Below are 6,000 nucleotides of genomic sequence, written 5' to 3'. Positions count from 1 at the left end.
TTTGAACAATTTTGTGAAGGTTTCCAAGTTCCGTATGGAAACCCTTCACTCTATTGTTCTGGCTTTGGAGCCCATGGACTATATGGTATCTATGGACACACAGGAAACTTACCTACATATACCTATTGCCATATCGCATCAACAAAACCTGCGGTTTGCTATTGGCAACCTACATTATCAATTCCAGGCCTTACCTTTTTGCCTGACCACGGCTCCACAAATCTTCAACAAGGTCATGGCAGTTATGACTGCCCTACTCCGCTGTTAGGGTATCAGGATCCCAACAGGTCTGGACGATTTGTTTATCCTGGGAAACTCCCCAGAGGTTCTCCTCCGTCATCTGGAACTGACGGTCCAATTTCTGCAAGCCCACGGGTGGCTCATCAACTGGAAGAAATCCTCCCTGGTCCCTGCTCAAAGCATGGTGCACCTGGGGGCATTGTTGGACACACTCAACCAACGGTTGTTCTTGTCTCAGGAGAAGGTCCTGAAGCGTCAGGACAGTATACAATACTTCCTTTCTCGCCCACGAGTGTCGATACACTCGGCGATGCAAGTACTAGGCCTCATGGTGTCGGCTTTGGACATGGTGGAGTATGCTCAGTTTCACTCTCGCCCTCTGCAGAAGCTAATCCTTGCCAAGTGGGACTGCCTGCCTCACAGGATCAGATCTCGCATGATATCCTTGACTCCAGAGGTTCGTCTGTCACTGACCTGGTGGCTACAGGACCAACAATTGAGCAGGGGTCGTCCCTTCTGGGTCTCCAACTGGGTCCTTCTGACGACGGATGCCAGTCTGCGGGGTTGGGGTGCAGTGTTGGAACTACATTCTCTTCAGGGTCGGTGGACCAGGTAGGAATCTCTCCTCCCGATAAATATTCTGGAGTTGCGGGCAGTGTTCAATGCTCTGAAACTTGCCCTGACTCTGGTGCAGAACAGGCCTTTTCAAGTACAATTGGACAATGCTACCACGGTGGCGTACATAAACCATCAAGGCGGCACTCGAAGCCGCATGGCAATGTTGGAAGTGTCAAAGATCCTTCACTGGGCGGAACGCCATCTGCCAGCCATATCGGCAGTGTTCATTCTGGGGGTCCTCAACTGGAAAGTGGACTTCCTCAGTCGTCAGGACATACACGCCAGAGAGTGGAGCCTTCATCCTGAAGTATTTCAACTCCTAGTAGACAAGTGGGGTCTACCAGATGTAGACCTGATTGCGTCTCGACACAATGACAAGGTTACGGTCTTCGGAGCAAGAATAAGGGATCCTCAAGCAGCGTTCGTAGACACACTGGCAATTCCATGGAACTTTCTGCTGCCGTACGTGTTCCCTCCGGTGTCACTCCTGCCCAGGGTAATAAGGAAGTTCAAGCAAAAAGGAGGAATCCTACTTCTACTCGCTCCAGCATGTCCCAGAGTACATTGCTTCTCAGGCCTACAGGGTCTCTCGATAGAGCGTCCTCTTCTACTTCCACAATGCCCAGACCTCCTAGTTCAGGGCCCCTGTGTCTACCAGGATTTGTCCCGTCTGGCTTTGACAGCGTGGCTCTTGAAGCTTCCGTCCTGGGTGACAAAGTTTTTTCTGAAGTGGTCATTCAAACGATGTTGAAAGCCTGTAAACCAGCTTCGGCTCGGATTTATTATAGAGTCTGGAATTCTTACTTCACCTGGTCTGCGGCTAAGAATTATGATGCATACAAGTTCAGTACTGCAAAACTTTTGGCATTCCTGCAACAGAGCCTGGACTTAGGCCTTCGTCTGGCCTCCCTCAATGTTTATATTTCAGCCTTGTCAATATGGATTCAGAGAAAAATTGCGTCTCTGCCTGACGTTCATACTTTCACTCAGGGTGTTCTAAGGATTCAACCTCCCTATGTCCCTTCTGTGGCACCTTGGGATTTGTCTGTTGTTCTAGATGCCCTGCATGAGGCTACGTTTGAACCTCTTAAGTCTGTGGACCTTAAGTGGATTACGCTTAAGGTTTTGTTTTTGCTGGCTATTGCGTCTGCTAGACGGGTTTCGGACTTGGGTGCCTTGTCATGTTGGTTACACTTTATGATTTTTCACTGTGACCGTGCGATTCTTAGAACTCGCCCTGGTTATTTACCTAAGGTAGTGTCATCATTCCACCTTAGCCAAGAGATTGTGGTTCCGGCCTTTATCTCTCCTGATTTGTCCTCCAAAGAGCGGTATTTGGATGTGGTACGGGCTCTCTGTATCTACGTGAAGAGAACCGCTTCCATTAGGGGATCGGATTCTCTATTTGTTCTTTTTGGTTTTCATAAACGTGGCTGGCCTGCTAATAAGCAGAACTTGGCCAGATGGATTAGAATGGTGATTGCACAAGCTTATGTACAGGCTGGTCTTCCAGCTCCTGCAACTATCAAGGCCCATTCCACTCGGGCTGTTGGACCTTCTTGGGCGGCCTGCCGTGGCTCCTCCCTCGAAAAATTGTGCAAGGCGGCTACGTGGTCCTAAGTGAACACTTCATTAGGTTCTATGCCTTTGATTATTCCGCCTCCCTGGATGCTTCCTTTGGACGCGAGTTTCTTGTGCCCGCTACACTGCATCCCCACCCATGAGGAACTGCTTTAGGACATCCCTGATGTTATTCCCTGTGGAATACTAGTGTACCCAGCTGCAGAAAAGGAGATTTATGGAAAGAACTTATCCTTTGTTAAATCTCTTTCTGCGAGGTACACTGGATTCCACAGGGCACCCACCCTGACACACTTAGCTTCTTTGGGTTTGTATGGCATTAGCCGCTGGTACCTTCTCCTGTTGTGAGAATGTGGGTCTGTGTGGCTACTAACTGTTGTCGTATCTTTTACCTGCTACTGCATTGGACTGGTTAACAAAACTGAGCTCCTGTGCATGCAGGCGGGGTTATAGAGGAGGCAGTGCAAGGCATCCTGGGAACAGTCGAAGCTTTAGCCTATTGGTGCCTCGGATCAATATCCAACTCTACACCCCAATGTTATTCCCTGCGGAATCCAGTGTACCTCGCAGAAAGAGATTTAACAAAGTTAAGTTCTGAAAATAAATCTCCTTATTATCAGATTCTTCTATATCGCAGCAAATTCCGTTGAACTTTACAATTGTAAACAACTGTGAAAAAACAAAACTGGGTAAAAACAGACAGATATAAGGTAGGAAAAATGTACAAACAAAGACTAGTTAACCCTTGCAAAACTACAGCTACCTGTACTCATTCAAAATGGCAAAATATGGTGTGTGTGCCCACTTTGCAAGTGTATTTCATGCCCAAAACAGCGTTGGGCCAGGCAAAATACAAGTGGGTCACATGCAAGTGACCACCCTCTGTTGTTTTTGGGGGTCAAATGTGTGGCCCAAGATTGGTTAACCCTTGCTAAACTACAGCTACTTATTCAAAATGGTAAAATATGGTGTGTGTGCCCACTTTGCCAGTGTATTTCATGCCCAAAACAGCGTTGGGCCAAGCAAAATACAAGTGGGTCACATGCAAGTGACCACCCTCTGTTGTTTTTGGGGGTCAAATGTGTGGCCCAAGATTGGTTAACCCTTGCTAAACTACAGCTACTTATTCAAAATGGTAAAATATGGTGTGTGTGCCCACTTTGCCAGTGTATTTCATGCCCAAAACAGCGTTGGGCCAAGCAAAATACAAGTGGGTCACATGCAAGTGACCACCCTCTGTTGTTTTTGGGGGTCAAATTTGTGGCCCAAGACTAGTTAACCCTTGCTAAACTACAGCTACTTATTCAAAATGGTAAAATATGGTGTTTGTGCCCACTTTGCCAGTGTATTTCATGCCCAAAACAGCGTTGGGCCAGGAAAAATACAAGTGGGTCACATGCAAGTGACCACCCTCTGTTGTTCTTGGGGGTCAAATGTGTGGCCCAAGACTGGTTAACCCTTGCTAAACTACAGCTACTTATTCAAAATGGTAAAATATGGTGTGTGTGCCCACTTTGCCAGTGTATTTCATGCCCAAAACAGCGTTGGGCCAAGCAAAATACAACTGCGTCATATGTAAGTGACCACCCTCTGTTGATTTCAGGTGTCAGATTTGTGGCCCAAGACTGGTTAACCCTTGCAAAACTACAGCTACTTATTCAAAATGGTAAAATATGGTGTGTGTGCCCACTTTGCCAGTGTATTTCATGCCCAAAACAGCGTTGGGCCAGGCAAAATACAACTGCGTCATATGTAAGGGAACCTACTCTGTTGATTTCAGGTGTCAAATTTGTTACCCAAGACTCATTAACCCTTGCAAAACTGAATGATCTGAATAAGAAGCTGGAGTTCGAATAAGAAGTGAATAAGAAGCTAGAGCTTGAATAAGAAGTGAATAAGAAGCTGGCCGAATAAGAAGCTAACTTCAGCATCGTCTAAAAATCTGTAATTATGTGTCAAAATATTTACCACAGATTCAATTATTTTTGCTGATACAAATCTTATTTTTTTATTCTATAGAAACATGTGGGGTGATTCAGACTTGATCGTAGCTGTGCTAAATTTAGCACAGCTGCGATCAAGAACACAGACATGTGGGGGGACGCCCAGCACAGGGCTAGCCCGCCCCACATGTCAGTTCCTGCCCCGTCGCAGAAGTGCAAAAGCATCACACAGCGGCGATGCTTTTGCACTTCAGGAGTAGCTCCCAGCCAGCGCAGCTGCTGCATCGCAGCGGCTGCGTGTGATGTCATGCAGCTGCTGCGGCCCGCTCCCCGCACGGTCCGGCCACGCCTGCGTTGGCTGGACCATACCCACAAAGCGCAGAGGTGATCGCTAGGCAACAACAGCTGTCAGCCATGCGTGAGTGCAGTTCTGACATGATCGCTGTGCTGCGAAGAACTACAGCGAGCGATCAGGTCAGAATGACCCCCATAGACTGATGACAATAATACGAAATGATACATTAAATATAGTCATCAAACTCACCGTTTACATCAACAGTTTACATCAAGCTCCTTTTTCTTGCTTTAGAAGCTGCAAACTTTTCAATTATATCATAAAACTTCAAGTTCTATAGGAAGTCACTTTCAGTGAATAATAGTGCAAGAGCTGTGAGGCACCGTGCACTGCTGTTGAAAATAGCACCATGATTGCCCTCTCAGGGTCCTGGAGTGAAATGCCTACTGTGTATGTCAGTTTCTCTGTCATCGCGCAGCAGCATAAGCAGGATGGAGTGAGGAGGGGCCAAATGCGGTAGACGCTGCAGGCAGTGCTCAAAAGCGATGATGACTGAATCAGTCATCGCTGCACTTCAGACTGTCTGCAGCAGTGAGTGGCACAGACAATTACAGTGTCGGCGTTAGGTGCAGCTGCCCTGCGGCACTTCACAGGATCACACAGTAAAAAATAAATAAATAAACCTAATGAATCTATTTTACAGGTGCTGCGCCCCCTCAGGACAGAGGCTGCACAGTTACAGTACTTTATGTCGGGTGTCGTACGGTATGCCGGCGCTCGGGCTCCCGGCGCCCAGCATACCGGCGCCGGGAGCCCGACCGCCGGCATACCGACAGCGTGGTGAGCGCAAAGGAGCCCCTTGCGGGGCCACACTATTTTTGCGGGCACGGTGGCGCGATACGCGCGCCACACTATTTTATTCTCCCTCCAGGGGGGTCGTGGAACCCCACAAGGGAGAATAGTTGTCGGTATGCCGGGTGTCGGGATTCCTGCGCCGGTATACTGTGCGCCAGGATCCCGACATTCGGCATACAGAAGACCACCCCTTTATGTCAGTAAGAAGGATGCATACAGGAGCTACACCCATAGTGTGGTTTGTCAAGCTAAAAGGTAGAGAGAATTATACATGGAAGTTTGCTATGCAAAATAAAATGAAGAGTGAGAGATTGTGGAAAGTTACAATAGATCCTGGTGCAGATTCAAGCCCAGATGATGTAAACAATGGTTTAAGTGTGAAGCAACACATGCACTCTATTATGCATGGGAAAATGGCAGCTAAAGACATGCAAATGTCACTACAGGCAGCATGCCAAGATAAAGGTC

The sequence above is a fragment of the Pseudophryne corroboree genome, chromosome 4 (genome assembly GCF_028390025.1).
Source record: "Pseudophryne corroboree isolate aPseCor3 chromosome 4, aPseCor3.hap2, whole genome shotgun sequence".
Taxonomy (NCBI): domain Eukaryota; kingdom Metazoa; phylum Chordata; class Amphibia; order Anura; family Myobatrachidae; genus Pseudophryne; species Pseudophryne corroboree.
The sequence above is the reverse complement of the archived record's forward strand: the minus strand, read 5'-3'. Positions refer to the sequence as shown.